Source organism: Sarcophilus harrisii, chromosome 5 (assembly GCF_902635505.1).
Source record: "Sarcophilus harrisii chromosome 5, mSarHar1.11, whole genome shotgun sequence".
Taxonomy (NCBI): domain Eukaryota; kingdom Metazoa; phylum Chordata; class Mammalia; order Dasyuromorphia; family Dasyuridae; genus Sarcophilus; species Sarcophilus harrisii.
Genome location: NC_045430.1, coordinates 75,734,977 through 75,757,210, shown reverse-complemented (window position 1 = coordinate 75,757,210; position 22,234 = coordinate 75,734,977).

Below are 22,234 nucleotides of genomic sequence, written 5' to 3'. Positions count from 1 at the left end.
ATACTTTCTTCATGAAAAGAATTTGTAGGGTTTTGAACATGGAGAGAATCAAATATGATCATAAAGTGAAATATTATAGCTGATAGGAAAATACTTGTTACTCATGAAGCTGCCTCCTAGGTTTCATGTGTTCAGCAACCTCTCAGTCACCTAAACTCCAGGAAAGAAATACAAAACAGAGAAGGCAGCAAGAATCCCAAGAAACTGACTGAGGCTTAGTCAGGACCATACCTTTCACTGTCTACTCTCAGTGGCCATTTCTGGCTGCGTGGGAAGTCCCAGAGAGGGAATTTAAAGTGCTACATGTTCTGGAGAGAGAAAGGAAGAGAGTAAGAGGACAAAAGTCATTCCTTTACAAATCTACTGAGTGCCTATTCCTTATAAAGTAGCTCATTCTTTCTATGGAAAATTTGATGATGGATGTCTTTCTTTCATCTCCAATGCTGCCCCCACCCACCTAACTGTATCATTCTAAAGTATAAGATCTTTCATCATTCACCCTGCACACTGGTTCTCAGAAGCTGCAGTGGTGCTTAGTACATACTCCACAGAATGTCTTCTATAGGTATAATCCCATACATTCTTCATTGGAGTGTTCTCCAATGCAACCACTGCTATATATGAAAATTCATTAATAGAGTAGTACCATGAATAGAATGAGCACTAGGCTTTACAGTGAAGGCACTTGTTTTCAAATACTGGTGCTAAACCTTTTCAGCTATTTGACCATGGGGAGATCATTTCACATCTCTGAGAATCAATTTTCTTCTTTGTCATATGGGGAGAAAAACACTAGTACTATGTCAGAAGGTTATTGTGAAGAAAAGGTTGTTTAATCTTAAAATATCATATAAGCAACAAGCTATTGTCACTGATAATAATCACAAGTATGTTGTCTAGAAATAGCTAGAAGTGATAGACTAATTTACTCAGGAACAAGTTATCTCCTGTCAAATTGCAGAATTGAAACAAGATTGTTCTTTTGCATTATATGCATTAAACATTGTTATCATAATTAGTCATTTTTAGTGGTCAAGCAAAAAAGAATTGTGATTTCACCTATTTTATATTGTGTTTCTTTTTGAGGGAAAGATGTTTTAATTTTAGAAAAAGATAAAGTATAAGCCCATGGAAACAATAAAAATAAGTTACCAAAAAGGAAATTCACCTAGCTAGAAAAATCTAAAATTTTTATAGTTTAAGTAAAGCTTCCATAGCTTAAATGTATAAAAACAATCATACTAAGCTTATATAAACAGGGCTTGTCCCATTCATTCATCCATTAATCCAAGAAACATATAAGAGCATAAACTATAAACATAAATAGGACACACATCCTGGCCTTAATAGTAATAGGTTTAGTGACTATTCTTATGGTCTGATTTGAAGGATGGAAAGAAAGCTCCTTGCTTGAATGTCTTCTACAATCAAAATCTTGTTAGACCTTCATTTCCAGTCAAATGTAGCAGGTTCAGAAAGTAGGCAGAGTTTGTTTGATTGGGGCTCAGAGTTGATTTTTAGATTAGATATGTATAATCCAACTTGTCCTCTGATAAATTCAGCACTTCCTTCCCAGAGGGAGAGAGCCCAGACAACATTCTGAATATTGCTAACTCTGGAAATTGTAGCAGTGTGCATGCACACATACACACACATACACACACACTCACATATAGTCACATCCACACTTCCAAGATGAGCTTGGGACTCCTCAGTAATTGATCCGTTGCTTTTTATACTAAACAGAGTTAGTTGAGTAATTATCATTGTTGCCAGGCAGGTATGTTGAGGAATTATCAATGTTGCATGCTTGCATATTATATGTATGAATATTGTGTGACTATCAGGTAGTATTGATAATATTCACCTGCTATTTTCATATATGCCTGCAAAGACATACACACATATACATACACATATTTTATATAGCTAGTATTGATAATTACCTGTTGGTTTTATGTATAGATACATGTATAACTATCAAATAACTGATATTTACTTACCTTGTATTTGCATGTATACATAGATAAATTTAGGTGTAAATATACTATACTATAAAAAACAAAGAAAAGTAAGATCTAATTGGCACAATGACTCACAAGTTCTTCTTGAATGTAAAAGTTATTGATAGTTAATTTTTTTGTTTCTTTTCTTCTGTCTTCTTCCCCCATATTTGTCTTATTCTTTCTCATTCTGTTTCTCATTTGCTGATTAGTTTCCATAAGTCTAAAACCAAAAGTCTCCCCATATTCAAAAATAACCTTTGCTAAGCCTACCCCCACTAGAAACTATTAGCCTCTATCTCTTTCCTTTTTCAGACACTTTAGATAAACTCTCTGACCTTATCAATGAACTTTTTAAAAATGTTTTTTCCGTAATTACTGACAATCTCTTAATTGCCAAAGCTAATGGCCTTTTCTGAAACTTCATGCTTCATCTGCTCTGTGTAATTTAACACAATTGACTACCCTCTCCTCCTGAATACTTTCTCTTCTCTTTATTTACATGGCACTGATTTCTCTTGTTTCTTCTAACTGCCTGATCACTCTTTCTCAGCCATCTTTTACTCATTCATCATCCATATCTTTCCCATTGTTAGGGAAGAATCTGATTTAGATCAATCCCTTATTTGTTCAAGTTCAATGTTGGAAGGACATGAGGCACTTATAAGTTATTTAAGTGCCAACCCAAAGGTTTACTAAGCTACAGCATAGGAAAAAAATGTAAGAAGGGGGTATTCAAAATTGGTTTGGGTAGATGCTTCCCTATCAACTTTTGTCCTATCCCCTTTATCAAAAAAAAAAAAACAAAAAACAAAAAAAAAAACATTTTGTCAGCAAGGCAGGATTTGTCAACATAATTTTGAGCCATTCACTAAGTCTGAATAATCATAGCTTCATATGTCCTTAGATGGTCAGGAAGTCATGGTAGCTCAGTCAGAGGCTACCAAAAACCTTGGGTAAAGTTTGAGCATTGGCCATAAAGTCAACTTTATCCTTTTTCAGGAGAAACCTGTGTTGCAGATAGAAGGGGAAATCCTGGTATATAATGGTCCTATCACATTCACTTACTGTGGGTATAATTGTGTCCTGGTTTCTCTGTTCTTTTCTCTCTGCACTCTCTTTCTTCATAAACCCAAAACTTTCTATGGGTTTGTTGGGATATCCAACTCAGAAATCTTATGACCCATTCAAAACGTAATTTCTCCTATCTTGATTAATTTAACTGGCGGTCAGGCTAGAAGACAAAATGTTTAATTAGCATCAGCTGATGAATATTTTTCAGTTGGCAATAGCTCTAGACAAAGGAAGATAATACTCACATATCAGCTTTTGCAAAATCTTAGGGAAGAATTGTGTAGCTGCTTGGCTTCTTTATTTATTTTAGAGGTTGAGGAATAGGAACAAGACATTAGGCAATTTGATAGAGAATGTGTTAATTTTGGAGGCATAGGAACTACCCAAGACCAGTTATGTTCCAAAGAGAGAAAGTTTTTCCATAGTTAATTTTATTAGAATATATTCTTTGGGCAGTAAATTTCTAAGCTAGTAGGAGTTTGCTTCAAGACAGGATCACTCAGGTTCATCCTATTGATGACCAGTTTAAAGGTTCCTATTTATATAACCCTGACATTCTGGTTCTCAGACCTCTAAGGTTACTTTTTCTGAAGAGATGCTTTTCCCCCCAAACTTATAATACATAACTTCCCCCTTCCCCACTTCCTCCAGAGATTCAATTATTAGTTCTATGCAAATGACTGTCAGATTTATATACCCACAGTTCAATCTTTATTTTGAATATTTCAACTTCCTATTAAACATCTCAGATTGGATATTTTGTGTCCTAATCACTTCAACTTTCACATGTCCAAAGCAGAACTCATTATTTTCCTTCTCATATCACTTCTCTGTTTCTGTCTTTATCAATACCGTCTTTCCATTCACTCAAGCTTGGAAACTTAGTTCCATTTTCCACCCTTCACTTTCATTTACCTTCTATAACAAATCCATTGCTAGATCTTATCATTCTATTTTTATCTCTTGTACCCATCCATTTCTCTGCTCATATAGTCATCACCCTAATTCAAGCCTTCATCACCTTTACCCTTTTTTATTGAAATAGCTTTTTAAATGGCCTCTATACTTCAAGACTCTTCCCATTAAAACTAATTTTTTTTTTTTACCAAAGTGATTTTCTTAATACATAGATACAACTGCACCATCTCTCTTCTCTATAAACTCCAGTTGCTCCCTTTTACTTCTAGGAATAATTCTAAATTCCTCTGTTAAGTATTTAAAGCTTTATACAACCTGATCATATCTTATCTTTTCAAGCTTCTTACCAATTATTTCTCTCCATATACACTATGGTTCCTCACATATAATACTCAATATTTCATTTCTGGGGTCATTTGCAAAATCTTCTGTATTCTCACTTTTGAAATCCCTGTGGTTGTTTTTTTTTTTTAAACTCTCAATTCAACCTGCATTAGCCCTTTTCTAGTTCTCCCTTTCCATATGGAAATGACTCTCCCTCACCCTTCTACCCTCCCATGCATGTGCTTTCCATGTATATTTATGTGGGTTATCTCTACCATTAGAATGCAAGCTTTTTAGTACAAGGACTCTCAATTTTGTCCTTTTTCAATGTCTAGCACATAGAAAGTGCTTGATAAAAGCTTGTTTTGTTTAATTTTTTGCTAATTGATTAAGCATTATAGCAATGTTGTTTATATAGTGACATCTTATTTAGTGAATGAACTCTCAAGTAGTCTGCCTTCTCCTTTTACAAATGAGGAAAAATAAAAGAAGAGTTTCAGAAGCAGAAGATATAGCTATAAATGTAGATATAGATGATATAGATATAGGTATATATATATATATATATATATATATATAGAGAGAGAGAGAGAGAGAGAGAGAGAGAGAGAGAGAGAGAGAGAGAGAGACATAGATGTAGATATAATAAAGTAATCTGGGTAAATGTATTTGGAATTGTGGAAGCCTAAGAATTTCTCCTCACCTTCCCCTCCCTGCCCCTCTCTCAATATATTTACCCTCCAAGAAGAATCTACTTCAGTGTCACTGCCTAGTCTAGTGTACTTGTGTGCCTAGAAGGACAAGTTGAGCAAAATAACCTTGCCATTTCCCAAATGGATGTAGGAGGAAAATTTGAGAACCACTTTGACAAATCCATGAAAGCTCTGCAGTTAGCATATTTGATCATTCAACTTGAAAAACAGGATTAGATGAATCTTACAATTATCCTGGAAGGGAAATAGAAGAACCTATTTGTTATTTTCTACTCTTAATTTAATCTAATTCTCTGGCAGTGATATTATGAGTGGGAGAACCTCTTTATCCTCCATTTCTTATTTCATAACCTTCATAGGTTATTTCATAACCTTCATAGGTTTCATTTCATAACCTATATAGAATATTCTAATTTGTTTAAATTGATCCTTAGGTATGCATCATTATTTTACTGTCTCATTCTTTGGTGCCCATGTCCCTCCTAATAGCACTAATGAGTTTTATAGATTAAAAAAAGACCCAGAAAAGTTAAAACATGAAAAAAAAAACATAAAAAGTTAAAACACAAAAATAGTCTAATCCCATGAGCCTTTTAAATTGAAGCCAAATGAATGTGTTGGTGAAAAACTGCATACAGATGCCATCAGTGCTCTTAAACATGACTGACATTCTACTTAAACAGCAAAACTGTATGATTCCCATTTTCTAGATGAGAAAATTAAGCTCCTTTGAAGTTGTGACCTGCTCAAGGTCATATAAGTAGTAAGAGGCAGCTGAAGGAGAGATCTAAATTGAGTGCACATTATTTAGAAAATAGTTAATTGAATGTTAATGATGATAATCACAATTTTATGAGAAAAAATGAACCTGAACTCCAACACATTCAATAAATAATTTTATAGGAATATATATCTATATTTTAATTTAAGTTTCAGTTCACATTTCATAATTGATGTCTCACATAAATTCATATATTCTATGATGGCACAAATTAGAAACATAGAATTTTTACTTTTGTTTACTATAATATACTTCAATTAATCTATAGACTTGTGGTCTCATTGATAAAAGTCTTTCTTCCTAGGACCCATATCAATACTAATACAGGCTTGTTAATCCTGTTCAACTTTTGTCCATGTCTTCCCACAGAGTACCACCCAACTTGTTAGGGGCCTATTTTATTTCTGGAAATCATAAGGACACTAATAAAACATAAAAACTGTTTATGTCAAATAAGCTGTAGACTTTTTTTTAAAAGTTTAAGCCCAAGAAGTTAGCATTAAAGGAGAGATAATGAACATATTTTAAAATAATTGTTTTGTTTATAGTTCTATTGGAAATACTAATTGCTTTTTGATTAAAATAAATTGATAGGCCTTGGAAAAAAGGTAGGTGAAAGTATATTTCTTTCTTGTTTTACATAACTAACTTTTTTTTCCCTTCTTGGAAACTTGGAAAATAAAACTTATAGATTACATACATAAACGATGGAATTATCACGGCATGGTGATTAGTGTATTGGGAAAATTTGAATTCTAAATCTACCTCTAATACTTAAATCCCTGTTACTCTGGACCACTTAGTTGAATCTCAGGTCTCCCTAGGACCTATCTATAAAGTTATAGATTACTTGAGATCTTCTGAAGGTAGTTCCCACATAGATATTACTCATTTATATAAAAATACAAGAAAGGAAGATAAGAAAAGATGAAATGTTAAGGACCAAGCCTAGGTGAAGGGACAGGTCAATTCTCCGAGAGCCTCCACGACTGTGAATCATAAACTTGAAGGAGTTACAAAGCAGCCTTCGCAGATGTTCCTTGTGAACTGGGAATGAAATAAATTGGAGGCAAGAGGGAAGAGGAGAAAGGTCAGAGAATGCAACTGCCTCTCAGTCTCCTTCCACCACCACCACCAATCACCAATCACCAATCAATCACCAATCACCAATCACCATCACCATCACCAATCACCAATCATCATCATCAATCATCATCATTATCCTCATCATCATCCTCCTCCTCTCACATAAAGAGATCCATTCTACAGGTCTGAGTTAGACCTCCAGCAGCCACTGCCAGGTGACTCTCGTATCACAACAATAAAAGGTTTTTTGAGAAGTTATATATAATAAATTAAGAAAAATAGCATGTATTTATCTATAATCTATCTGGTTATCTATTTATCTATCCACCTATCGCTCTGTCTCCTTACCTACCTATCTTTTATCTACAAACTGGGAGTGATAGTATTTACATTACTGACACCACAGGGTTTTGTGACATATAAATGAGAAAATAAATAATAATATACTTTTTAGCATAACTAAGAAAAAGCCACCAGTGCCTTTTATTTCAATTTTTTATATCATAGAGTCTAACTGCTGGAAGATAATTAAAAATCATCTAATTGGACCCTTTCATTTTACAGATAATTAATAGGACCACCTGACTACAGTTTGACCTCTAAACCAGTGTTTTGAATAAGAGAGTGATATAGTCAAACCTAGAGTTTAGGAAAGTCATTTGGAAAGCTGTGTAGAGTGGATTGGAAAGGGGAGAAATTTGAACCAAGGAGATCAATTAGGAAGCTATTGCCATAGGCCAGTCTGGAGGTAATGATGATGAACTCATGAACTTGAAGTGATAGCTATAAAGGTAGAGAGGAGGGGATAGATGTGAGATATATTCTGGACATTAAAAAAAGAAGATGTGGCAACTGAATGTATTTGTAGGATAAGGGAGAGTGAGAAGACAATTCCAGACAGAAGAATAGTGCCAGCATTATGAACCTGGATATTGTTGCTTATCCTTTTTTCTCAAAGGAGGACCATGACATCAGGGAGGTAATGCTATGACATGCAAATGAATCGAATGTAAATGAGGGAGGGCTGTGCAAAGTCAGGTCTGCCTCCCTTTCCCCTCCAGAGCCATGACTGGAGATGGACATAGTTCTAAAATGCTCTCCAGAATGGTTGAATCAGTTCACAACTCCACTAACAATGTATTAGTTACATCCCCTCTAACATTTATCATTATCTTTTCTGTCATCTTAACCAATCTGAGAGGTATGTAGTGGCACTTTAGAATTGTCTTAATTTGCATTTCTTTAATCAACAGTGAGTTAGAGCATTTTTTATATGACTAGAAATGGTTTTAATTTCTTTATCTGAAAATTGTCTGTTCATATCCTTTGACCACTTATCAATTGGAAAATGACTTGCATTCTTATAAATTGGAGTCAATTCTCTATATATTTTAGAAATGAGGACTTTATCAGAATCCTTGGATATAATTTTTTTTCCAAGTTTATGGATTCCTTATCTTATTTTATTCTAATCTTCTCTGCATTTATTTTGTTTTACAAAAACTTTTTAGTTTAACATAATCAAAATTATTCATTTTGCATTCCATAATATACTCTAGTTCTTCTTTGGCCACAAATTCCTTCCCTCTCTACAGCTCTCAGAGATAGGCTATCCTTTGTTCTTCTAATTTGCTTAAAGTATTACTCTTTATGTCGAAATCATGAACTCATTTTGATCTTATCTTGGTATGTGGTGCTAGGTGTAGGTCTATGCCTACTTTCTGCCATATTAATTTCCAATTTTCCCAGAAATTTTTGTCAAATAGTGAGTTCTTATCCCAGAAGCTGAGATCTTTGGGTTTGTCTAACACTAGATTACTATAGTCATTGACTATTGTGTCTTGTGGACCTAACCTATTCCACTGATCAATTTCTCTATTTTTTAATCAGTATGAAATGGCTTTGATGACTGCTGTTTTAGGTCTGGTACAATAGACCACTGTGAAGCATTATTTTAAAGCTATTTGTAGGGGAATGTTAAGAGAGTTAAATGAAGTGACTGCTTCTACTCCACCATCTTGTCTTTATCTCTCATTCATTTAATTCATGACCCAATTTTCCCATTTATTAAAAAGACATAAGAAAACCCTAATTCTACCTAGGTTCCAGAGTTACTGTAAGGAGAAAATGAGATTTTAAAAAATAAATAAAAGTCCATTGTACATTAAAGCATTGTAAAGCATTATTTGTGAATTTGTATTTTAACATGTCACATGCAGAATTTTGATACATGAGATTTTCATTCTAGAATTGTAGTATGTTGTTGTTGTTGTTGTTTTTAAGTTTACTTAAGGGTCCACAATGGATACAGCATTGGCCCCTGGAGTAAAGAGAACCTGAGTCCAAATCCGGCCTCAGACACAATATCAGTTAGCTGTGTGACCCAGACAGAGAGACAACAGCCAGAGATAGAGATCTGCTGATTGGATCACTCCTACTGGCTTAGTGCCTAATCTTCTCTGATATATTTTTACCAATCTTATATTTTAGTCAGTCAATAAATATTTATTAAACACTATATAGCAGGCATTGTCCTAAATGCAAGAGATATGAAGAATGGCAAAAGACACTTCCTGTCCTTAAGAAGTATATATGACCCCACTTTCATTACAATTATGATTGAAGAAAACATTGAATTTCAAGACAAAAAAATTTTCTCTCCCTTCCACATTTCATCTGCTATTGAAAAATAAAAGAAAGAAAAAGAAGACTCTACAACAAATAAATATAATCAACTGATACAAGCCCCATATGTTGATCAAGTTAAAAAATATAATTCTGCATGTTTAATTTTTGGAGATGTTTGTAATACATTTGGATTTGTTATGTCAAAACAAAATGTGTTAATAAATAAAAGGCAAATATTCACTTCCTCTTCAGAGTAAAAATCCCCAAACTTTTAAACAATTTCATGTAATTGTTATCTCAAGAATGTTTTTTCGAAATATTTAATACTTCCTTTGATTAATATCTTCAAGGGGGAAATTGTCATTTCAATGTGAATAGAATGATTTATTTTGCATATCATTTTCCTAGCCCTTTTACCTTAAATTCTTACTTACCATCTTATTCTAATGCGATCTATAAAAGCTTATAAAAATAATGTAATGGCAATTTAAAGAGTTTTATGTTCAGATTATGTTCAGATTTAAAGGCAACTACATGATGCAGAGGACAGGATGTTGAACTGGGAGTCAGGAAGACCTGAGTTCCATTATAGCCTTAGACATTTATCAACAATGCGACTCCAGACAAATCACTTAACCCAATTGTATTAATTGGAAAATATTGGGCCCATTAAAAAAATGTTGTAAGGAGAAAATAATTTAATATTTCTAAAGTGCTTTAAAAATTTTATGATTAATTTTGTGGTTACTTATCTAGAGAAATTCTTTAAAATTTATGGAACTTTGTCAATTACTTGCATTTCCTCTTTTGCCTTGGTGACCCACTCTCTTGATTGGTTATTTCCTCTCCTGGATCACTATTTCAAAAAAAAACCTGGAGCATCCTTCCCTTTCCACTTTGTTCTCTGAGAACCTCTTTCATATAGCCCTTTCTCTTTCCCCTCACTCTCCAGTTCTGGAACCAAACCAAAAATCATGATCAGATATGTTATGTCATTGTTCCCGGATGAAATGAAAAGCAAATTGTTTCCTTAAAAGTTGTCTCTTTCTGTAAATTAAGATTGCATGAGATTATAGATAAATCCTCTCTAAAGAAATAGTCATATTTGGTAAAAAAAAAAAATACTAGACCATTTAGACACCTATTGTCTCCTTGTCCAGGAGATCACTTGCCACAATCAATTTTGGTTACTTCAAATCTGAAAACAAGAGGGAGAAATAGTATAATACTAATGGTGTACTTAAACTGTTTTATTCCTATTTAATAACTGTGGTTGCATGATTAAGTAATTTTTAGGATTATGTTTGCTCAAAGTGCTCAAAGTATTTTTTTGGCAATAATAAAATACAATTATTCAAAAGTCTATTCTTCTCTAATCTGTTTATAGAAAATGACCTTCTATTTCTCCCACTGAGAAGGGGAGCACCTTATAAATCTGATCTACCACAGGCAGTATAAACCAACTCTTAAATATTTCTAATAAATGTGAATATAGCTGTCAAACTGGAAAACTATTGGAGTAACATTAAAGAATTTGATGCTGATCAACCAGTATCTGAAATTACAATATAAAGCAGATAAAACAGAGGGTCCTAAAAATACTACAATATCTCTTCTGCTCAGTGTGTCTAAATATTTACAGGTCTGGAAGATCAATATTTAACACTGGTGCTCTGAGCCATCTGCCATTCAGTTCATAGAATATTCTAACTCTTCTAGAAACTGTGATATTAAAAAGTCTCTCTGAACCATTGGTTTGTATCCCTAGCACTTAGGATAGTGCTTATCATGTAATAGGTGTTTAATAAATGCTTATTGTCTTTGAAACTTTGATATTAGAAGCCCTCTCTGGACCACTGAAAAACTGCATAATTTTATAGCTATGATTATAGATTGTTTTATATCTTGATCTGATTGTATTGCTTAGGACAGATATGAATGTGTGGGAGGCAAGCTGTATAAAAATGCAAACCATTCACAAAACATCATCATAAATTATCTGGCCGTAAAGACTGTCTTTTATGGGGAAATCCCATTGTTATTACTGAAGTTTGTCATCACATTGCAGAATATCTGGGAATAACTTGCATGAAAACTACGGCTAAAGCATATGGTTAGTCTCTTGAAATTGATTCTGAAAGCAAAACGCTTATAAAAGAGAACATTAGCTATTTAACACAACTTACTCATTTTTCTATGAGACCTGATAGAGAAACTGTTCCAGATTCAATATTGATTTTTGTTCTATTGATTTTTTTTTTGTTCATTCTAAAGGGAGACTTTTGACTCATCATTTCATAGTCTCTCTACTTGGAAAGGTTTTCAAAGGGCATGTAGTCTGTCCCCTGCCCAAAATCATTAATATACTCTATCTTATGGTATCATTATCATGGTGTCATAAACCCTCAGACTTACATATGATCTTAAAACACCACAAGTTAACATTATCTGTGTAGTGTTGTATTTATATTTATTTTGTTAATTACCCAATTACATCTTATTCAGACTGGGGCCAATTTGGGTGTTTTGTAGCTAGCAAAGACCTCAAGTTTGACACCTCTGCACTTTATAAAAATTCAAAATAAGTGGTAAGCCAGCTCCTGCTTAAAGCTTTTGTGGAACAAAGAATTCAATGATGTCATCACTTTCCACTTTGGAAGAAGTCTAATTGTTAGCAAGTTCTTACTTTGAACTACAATTTCCTTCCCTATAGCTTCTACTCACTGGCCCTTTGGGACTAAGAAAGATAAAACTCAATACAAAAATATGAATTGAGTTAATTTTCCCCCACCCCATCCCATTCCTTCTCAATTAATACTTCAAAAGAACTTAAATGCTCTTAGTTGTATTTTAATCCACTGTATCAACAACCACAATTCTATATCAATTATTTGCAAAGCACAGATTGTGAGATGCTATTGTTTCTGGCAGAGTGAGTCTATGAAAAATAATTTGAAATTAATAGCTATCAACCAGGACCAGGAGATTGAAATAAGGCACGTTTCTAGAATTAGTTGATCCTGTTGAAAGTTTGGAGACGAATGAAGGGATCCACAATAATATATTTTTAGAGCTGAGTCCATGTTGGGTATGTGGGAAGTATGTAAGTGAAGCCAACGGAATTGATAGGAGTGATTGTGGAACATGAGTGCTATGAAAATCATACCAGGATTTAGTGATAAAGTCATAGAAGGTATAAACATATGACTGGCATAGTTCTGATCATTAGCAATTCCTGTATAAGAAAGTGCTTAAGAGTTTCAATGGATACAAAATATAAATGAGTATAATTAATGACAAGAGGGATTATATCAGGATTTGTAACTGTAATATTTAACAAGAGCTAACGAATGTAAAATGTCTTGCAAACTTTAGAGCACTAAATGTTAGCAATTATTGATGATGATGATGATGGTGATGATGATGGTGGTGGCAGCTATAGTGATGGTGATGATGATGGAAATATAACCACAGTTGAGTTTCAAGAATTGGTGGATCCACATCTATATGTAATCACATCCTGATTCATGACTCTTGGAGGCTCAAACAATGATGTAAACCACCTAGAATACTTTAGGATAGAAGAGATTGGACAAGAATTACCCTCTTATTAATAATATACCTGGTCTTCAGCTTAAAGTTTAAAGTTTACAAGATGCTTTGCAAATATTATCTCATTTTGACTTAACAATTATACTGTTACTTACATTTTACACATGAGAAAACTGAGACAGAGAGACATTAAATCATTTGCCCAGGATCATAAACTAGTAAATGTCTGAATTGGGAAATTTAAACTTAGGTTTTCCTAATTCCAGCCCTTAATTCCTTCTACCCACCATTCAACCCAACTGCTTGTTTGATCATGCCTCAGGTTCAAGAACAGGAATTAGTCCTACTCATTATTTAATGAAACCATTTTTTCAAATGATAAGAACTTAGAAAACAAAGTAGAAGTTAAGAGACATTTAGATAGAATCCTAAATAGAATGCTGGTCAGAAAGAACTGAATTTAACAGCAAGATTATACTATGATCAATTCTAATGGATGTGGCTCTGTTCAACAGGCTAGTTCCAATGGTCTTTTGATAGAGTCATCTACACTCAGGGAGAGAATTGTGGGGACTAAGTGTGGATCACAACATAGTATTTTTACTTGTTGTTTGCTTGCAGTTTGTTTTCTTTCTCATTTTTTTCCTTTTTGATCTGATTTTTCTTGTGCAACATGATAATTGTATAGATAAATTGTACATGTTTAACATATATTGAATTACTTGCAGTCTAGGGGAGGAGGGAGGAGAAAGAGAGGGAGAAAAAAATTTGGAACATAAGATTGTGCAAAAGTCGATGCTGAAAATTATCTCTGCTTACTTTTTGAAAATAAAAAGCTTTTTAAAAAAAAAAGAAAAAAGGGCAGGTAGGTGATACAGTGGATAGAGCACCTGCCTTGAAGTCAGGAGGACCTGAGTTCAAATTTGGTCTCAGACACTTAATACTTCCTAGCTATGTGACCCTGGACAAGTCACTTAACCCCGATTGCCTCAGCAAAAAAAAGAAAAGAAAAAGAAAAAGAAAAAAACCTGAATTTAAAATACTACCTTTACAACCCTGGGCAAGTCATTTAATTTCTCTAAGTCTTCAGTTTCCTCATTTATTCAATAAGAGGATTAAATTTTATGACCTTTAAGATCACTTTTAGCACTAATACTAGTTCTATGTTGTGCTTTGTCTATGCATATTTTTTGCTCATTCAGTCTTTGCTAAGGGCTCTGCTAAAAAAAAAAAAAATAGTTTAACCACAGAATTAATATGATCTCACAAATAGCAAAGTAGTGCCTTTTTTAAAGTCTCTCTCTGTTGTCATTAAATATAGAAATAATAGATGACTTTACTTTCCTCACAGTATAAAGGAATATACATAGGGACTATTTCAATTAAAATCAGAAATATATTGGAGTTTACTACCAGTGTTTGAGGTTGGCCAATCATACTGCTGTTGTAAAGTAAGTGGAGTCAGGTGGAAGCAGGTATCTTATGAGGCTCAAATGAGAAAATAGATGTAAGTCACTTTGCAAATTTTAAAGTATATTATCAATGTAAGTTGCTATTTTTGTTATTGTTATGCTATAGTTACCAAGCCTTCAGTATGGTGATGACTTCATTTTTTGAGACTTTTACTGCATATCTGCTAAGTTTAAGCAATGTTCATAATGCAATATAGAAGTGTGCTGATAAATATTTAATAAATCTCCTGAAATCAAATGTATGCATATACTTGTAAGTTTACCTTCACTTTCTTAAATCTAGACAATTAACAAACCAGTTATCAAACCGTGACTTGCACCCATTGATTTCTGATGCAAACATACTGAAAATGTAATTATTGGTCCTTATTAACCAGTTAAATTAAAAATAGTTCTAGCAAACTCCATCTTCTCATGATGGAATAATGCAGCTTTGGGAATCTTATGTTTCAGAGTGGCTTAAGGCATCCAGGTGGCAATATTAAAGTAGCTTATGTTTTCTTACCTTAGGAAAAGATTAAGCATAGACTGCTGAACTGCCGGATGTCTTAGGTACAGAGAATACCAAAAGGTATGATGAATTTGTCACAGATCAGTGAAACCTACATCCTTGAGGGAATTTTTGGAACCAGTCTCTCTCTCTTATGATATTTGGAATCAGAGGTTATTGAGGCATTACATTTTAAAATCTTAATTTTTTTCACATATAAAAACTGATTTTTCCTCGTACTTTCATATAAGGAAAAAGAAAAGTGAAGCTTTTTGTGATAAAAATGTATTGTCAAGCAAAACAAATTCCCATCTTAGTTCCATATTCCAAATCTATCTATCTATCTAATTATATGGCCCAAGTCCATTACTTCTCTAATCAAGAAGTAGATATCATATATCATGTAAATCATCAAAGAATCAAGATGAGGTCCTGATACTGCAATTGAAGTTATAGAACCTGTATCACATAAAATCCAAAATACCAGCAAGCTTCTATCCTATAGTTTCACTGATAAACTGCTGAAGTTATCTGGAGAGTTCCCTCTTCACTAATATTTGTCTTGAGGGTCTACTGGAGTCCCAAAGTAAAAGAAGCAAGAATTATTTTATGGTCATCAAAATTGATGAAGTGAGTCATCTATTATTTCTATTTTCCATAACAGAACACAGAGAGAGCTTCCAAAAGGAGTACCCCCTTGCTGGTTCTTAGGTCAGAGATAGCTGCGGTTAGAAGGATCACCATTAAAGAGTCAGGGTCTGCAACCTGGCAGAATATTAAATGCCAGAGGGTGTTAAATGTATAACTTTCCTTTTAAAATGGATCTTTGGGTTTTCCTGTAGGCATTTGTACCTTTTGTGTTTTTATAGTTGTGGGTGGATGGGTGGGAGTATGGATGGGTGGTGGGGGTTGAAAGGGGTGAGCAAGGGTGTGTGATAAACAAGTTATAAGGATTTTTTATGATGAGGTTTTTGCCTTGACAAATCTTGCCGTGGTAAAAGAACCAGTCACATACTACTTATTTTTTGTCTATCTAATGACATCCAATACTACAATTAAACAATTCCATAAGATCATGGATATAACTGACTTCAAAACAGCATTGCTATTTTATCAAGTACTGGGCCAATTGCATGAAATTCCAGGTGATTTTTTTTTTCAGAAACTGTAATACCCAGGTGATTATTAAGCCATATGTTCTACTTTTCAAATCCAATTTTATGCTCCATATAGGTTAAAGGTCCTACTGAAGCCAATGGAATTTAAATCTGTATTTCATGTTGGGCTTTTTTTCAAACGTTATTATGCAGCTGAATCAAGCATTCCTTGAGTCTAGTTGAGATTAAAAGATACCAAAATGTCTTTCAGGGTTTAACACATTTGGACATATCTATCATTCCTGTTAATTTTAAGACTTATTATCCAATTGGGTCATAAACCATTTCTCATAAAGTATCTTCATGCCAAATATATGAATACACAAGTGTGTTCTGTGCAATAGTTTTAAGAAGCTAATAATAATGCTAACATAATAATAAACTTCATTTTATTTGGCATTTCCCCAGGCAATTTAGCATTTCTTTGTTGTTGGAGTACGGTAGCAGTTAAATAATCAACTGAAAGTTTTGATGTGAATCAGAGAAGGGCGGATCATTGTAAAATAATAAAGGAGGGACTTTTTGAGATTATGCATTATTTGCATTCATTATTACATTATTTGAGCACTTTGTATTATTTCTCCAAGAAAAGGAATCTAACCTCCTCACATTGGATTCATTTATGAATTAAACACTGAGTAAGTTTTAAAAAACAAACCAACAGATTCCAGGAAATATTTGACCCACTTTAAGCTTTAATGTAATTCTCTGAAATGTATGCTAATATGCTAGCATTTCAGAACCACCCAATTTCAAAATTGGAAAATACTTTAGTTTATCAAATTCCATATCCTTATTGAACAGATAAAGAATTTCAATGATTTTTTTCCAAGGTTACATGGCTACTCGGTAATAGTGCTGAGAAGAAAAATCAGGTTTCCTGCCCTCCAGGGCAGTGTTCTTTCCCTTATCATTTCTTCCATGCAAGTGAATTTTTAAAAAGTTTCCAAAAGCAACACAGTGAATATCTTAACTCAGAATAACAAAGTTTTATTTTAAATGAATTTTGAAATATAGAGTTTGATGTCAGATTTTTTAAGCATGACATGCTACCAAACAGCCTCACAAAAACTAGAGCAAAATTTTAACAAGAACAGAATTCAAATCCTTCCAGTTTCTAATTATCCTATAATAATTTTGCCAATAACAAAGGCATGAAAACCATGGTGTCCAAATGACTAATTCATCTGAAGATGTTTTATTTTCTTGGATGTTTGCAACAACCATTTGGACAATTGCCCATCTTATTTATTCAAAGTTCTTGTTAATGAAATGTAGAAATTTGGGGAAGGATAATTTTTTATTGTTATTATTTCAATAGTATAATATGTTGTTCTTATGGAGCTCCACTTCTCTTTCTTTTTCAAAAACAGAGCACAATGATAAAATAGATCAGACCAATGAAAAAGGCAGAAAACTCCTCTAAATCTGTCCTAATAGTTAAATTGTTTCTTGCTGAAGCCAAGAAAAGGACTGTGAGGAAATCAGGGCCTACAATCTCAGAAACAAATTAAAATACTCATTTCACTTGGATCTTTGGTTGGTAGCAATTAAATATTTCTAATAATTAAACCAGCAGGTCTTCCTCCTACTCTGGTAAAGTAGAGAGCTTGTTCCAACCCTAACTCCATCTTCTCTTGGCCTTAGTTACATTTCTGAAGAAGTCTGTATACTCCAGAAAACATACAAATAAACCATCAAGTGCATGGTGAGTCATCAGTGGCAAAAGTACTAAATTGGGAGGAATCCAGAAATCTGGGTTATAATTACCAGTTGTGACACTGACTTCCCTTAGGCTTTACCTGCAAGCCATCTTACCCACTTTAAGACTCAGCCTTGTTATCTGTAAGATAAAGTACTGGGTGACCTATAAAGTATTTTCTAGCTTTCAAATTCTTTGATCCTCCAAATCATATGCATGCCATAAATATTGTACAAACATTTAAAGGACTTCCCCAGACAGATTAGTGACATGATTATCCAAGTATGGTAGGGAGGAGAGCTGGGTGAATATTTTCATTTTGCTCACTTTTTCAACAAGTCATAATGCAAACCTATTATGTACTGCCCACACCATCTCTATCTTCAAAAATCCAATTGTAGAGGCTATGTATGTAAACCCAAAACTACTAGAGAGCAGTTATAAAGCATATGAATAGTAGCAAATTAACACATTACAAGGTATATACTAAAAACCTTAATTCATGAACAGATATTTTCCTGTAGGATGCATATCCAGAGTGGCTCAGATGGCATCCGTGATACTAGAAAGATACTAGAGAGAAGATGGCATCAGGATCCAAAGGAGTTATTTTAAGGAGAATTATGAAAATGTGTAAAGGAAATCTCTTGGAGAGATAGTCTGTGAATCCAGTTAAGAACATAGAATCATCACCCTTGGGAGAGCAAGCCACAGGAATACTGAAGTTGGTATCTAGGCCAATATTAGTGCTCTGGGGAGCAAGGAATGACTTTCATAAGTGACTTGTAGGACTCCTGCCAATGAGAAAAATTCATCCAGCACTCGGGTCACATCTGGACATGGATTTGATAAGACTAATGCTTTTTAGGAACTGAGCAAAGGTTCTTGATATTAAGTGGTTTTGATCAATGATGCTAGTCACTATTCCCTGATAAGTGGTGGAAACACAGCTAGTGAAAATTAAATAAAATGGCAGAGAGAGACACCCTATAATCCTCTTGAGTTATCCCAAAACCTTCTGGGCAGATATAGAAAAACTGTCCTTGAGAGAGTAGAGTCAAAGTATAACATGCTAAAATTCTTATTGGAAAAATTAATGAAATCCATGCTGCTAATCGTTAAAGGACTTCTTGGCCTAAGCATGTAAATTAGCATTTAGATAAAATTACTAAGAACCTTAATAAATACTTTCTCTCCATGTAAACTTGTATTTTCTCTTTCATCCTATTTTGAGGAATGTCACTGGGGAGAATGATTAATTATTTCAGTTTATTATGTACTGACATAATTCTATCTTCATTTTGCCACAACTCTGTTGTTAAATTTTCATTGGAATGGTATTTATGAAGGGAAGTGATAGAATAAATAGACTACCATGTATTCTTAACTTTCTTAGGAAGAAGGAAGGCAAGATTGCAATCTGGCTTTCAATTTTACTCAAATGAAGTGACTCTTGACAAAGTTGCCAATAACCTTTTAACTGCCAAATCTCATTTCCTTTGCTCATGTTTCATCTTTCTTAGCATTTCTGTAGTATTTGAACATACTAATCATCCTCTTTTTTATGAATACTCTTTAATCTCTGGTCTTTCATGAAATATCCCTGCCCTCATTTTCCTATTATGTGTCTCATTACTGATTCTGTTTCTTTTGCTGGCCCATCATCCAAGGCATATTCCCTAACTGTATTACTGTCCTCAGCCTCTCTCTTGGTGACCTAATCAATTCCCAAAGGTTTAATAATGATCTCAATAAGATGACAGGAAAAATTAATGATGTTTGGAGGGGATGCGGGAAAACTGGGACATTGATGCATTGTTGGTGGAATTGTGAACAAATCCAACCATTTTGGAGAGTAGTTTGGAACTATGCTCAAAAAGTTATCAAACTGTGCATACCCTTTGATCCAGCAGTGTTACTACTGGGATTATATCCCAAAGAGATTATAAAGAAGGGAAAGGGACCTGTATGTGCACGAATGTTTGTGGCAGCCCTTTTTGTAGTGGCTAAAAACTGGAAACTGAATGGATGTCCATCAGTTGGAGAATGGCTGAATAATGTGGTATATGAATATTATGGAATATTATTGTTCTGTAAGAAATGACCAACAGGATGATTTCAGAAAGGCCTGGAGAGACTTACATGAACTGATGCTGAGTGAAATGAGCAGGACCAGGAGATCATTATATACTTCAACAACAATACTATATGATGACCAGTTGTGATGGACCAGGCCATCCTCAGCAAGGAGATCAACCAAATCATTTCCAATGGAGCAGTAATGAACTGAACCAGCTATGCCCAGAAAAAGAACTCTGGGAGATGACTAAAAACCATTACATTGAATTCCCAATCCCTATATTTATGCCCACCTGCATTTTTGATTTCCTTAACAAGCTAATTGTACAATATTTCAGAGTCTGATTCTTTTTGTACAGCAAAATAACGTTTTGGTCATGTATGCTTATTGTGTATCTAATTTATATTTTAATATATTTAATATCTACTGGTCATCCTGCCATCTAGGGGAGGGGGTGGGGGGGTAAGAGGTGAAAAATTGGAACAAGAGGTTTGGCAATTGTTAACGCTGTAAAGTTACCCATGCATATATCCTGTAAATAAAAGGCTATTAAATAAAAACCAAAAAATAATAATAATAATGATCTCAATATAGATTCCCAAATCTTAGTATCAGCCCTAAGCTCTCTCTTCTTTGAGCTTCTGTCCTACAACATCAATTGTCTATTGAGCATAATCAAATTGGATACCTTCGGTACATCTAAATCTCAACAAATCCAAAACAGAATTCATTATATTTCCCTAAAAATGCATCCCCCTTTCAACTTCTCCATTCCTATCAACAGCATTGCTATTCTTTCAGTCTCCTGAATGTATAAACCTGGCATTATACTAACTGCCTCGCTACTGATCAATTTCACATGCTTAATCATGTTGCAAATCTCAACACTTCTATATGCACAACATCTCTCATATCTCACCCTTTAACTTGATCATTGCCAATTAGCATAATTATACTAAGCAATATACTAATTATAAACAAACCAGTTAACATCACAAAGTTAAACCCTGGGTGGGCAGGTGATGAGAGTTTGCTTTATTCCTTATCTCTTTTCCCTTTGCTTTTTATTTCTCTAAGTGAAATGCATTTCTAGATCTAACTCTACATGTGTGTATTTTTTTCTTCTTTGATTACTACAAATAAAAGTGAGGTTCAAATCTCTCACTCCCCCATTCCTTCCTCCTTGTTCATAGTCTTTTTCTGTGTCCTAAATATGTAAGATTGTCTTCCTCCTTTTTTGTCTACTGGTGAATTCTTTTTCCATCCCTTTCCTTTTTTTTCTAGGAAGCTATATTTGGTGGACAGAATTCTGGATTTGAAGTCAGGTTTCCTGACTTCAAATCCTGACCCAAATACTTACTGTCATTCTGTAAATCACTTAACTTAAGGTTCAGTTTTTTCATTTGTAAAATGATTATAACAGAATCTATATCCCAGGATTGTAATGAGATTAAAAAAAAAATACTACTTTGTGAATCTTAAAGCACTACTTAAATGTTAGTTATTGTTATATTATTATTCTTTTAATGACATTAAAATCTAATAAAAGTGCTCCCCAAACTTTCTGTTTTATTATGACCCCTGATGAAATTAGCATTCTGAGGGAGTCAATTGTTTCTACTTCTCCTGTTAGACTATAACAACTTCATTCATATTTATTTTATATGTCTCTTAATTCTCATGTTTGTATTTCAGAGTTTATGTTCATCTTTGGTCTTTTCATCTGAAATTCCTAGAAGTCCTCTATTTCATTATCTTTTATCTATTGAACTAAGATTTCTATGCTTAACTCTTTTAGAATGATAATTTCCAAATAGGATGTATTTCTAACTATGGCTTCTTGGCTATTTGCAATTTTTTTCCTTTGATCTAAAACTTCTCTATTTTGGCTACAGTTTTTCTGGGAGTTTTCTTTTTGAAATTTCAGGAAGCAATTGGTGGGATCTTTCAACCCCAGTCGTTTTAAGGTGATATGTTTTTCGCTATAAAGTTACCCATGCATTTAACCTGTAAATAAAAGGCTATTAAATTAAAAAAAAAAAGGTGATATGTTTTTAGGCTCTTTTTTCTTTTGTCATGTCTTTCATATAATCTAAAGTCTTCGATCTGTTCTCTAGGTCAATTTTTTTTTTTTTACATTTTCACCCTATTTTTCAATCTACTACTTTTTTTTTTAGTATTTATTATTGTTTCTTAGACTCATTACCTTCTATTTGTTCCATTTTAAGGAGTCTGTTACTGAATTATATGTATT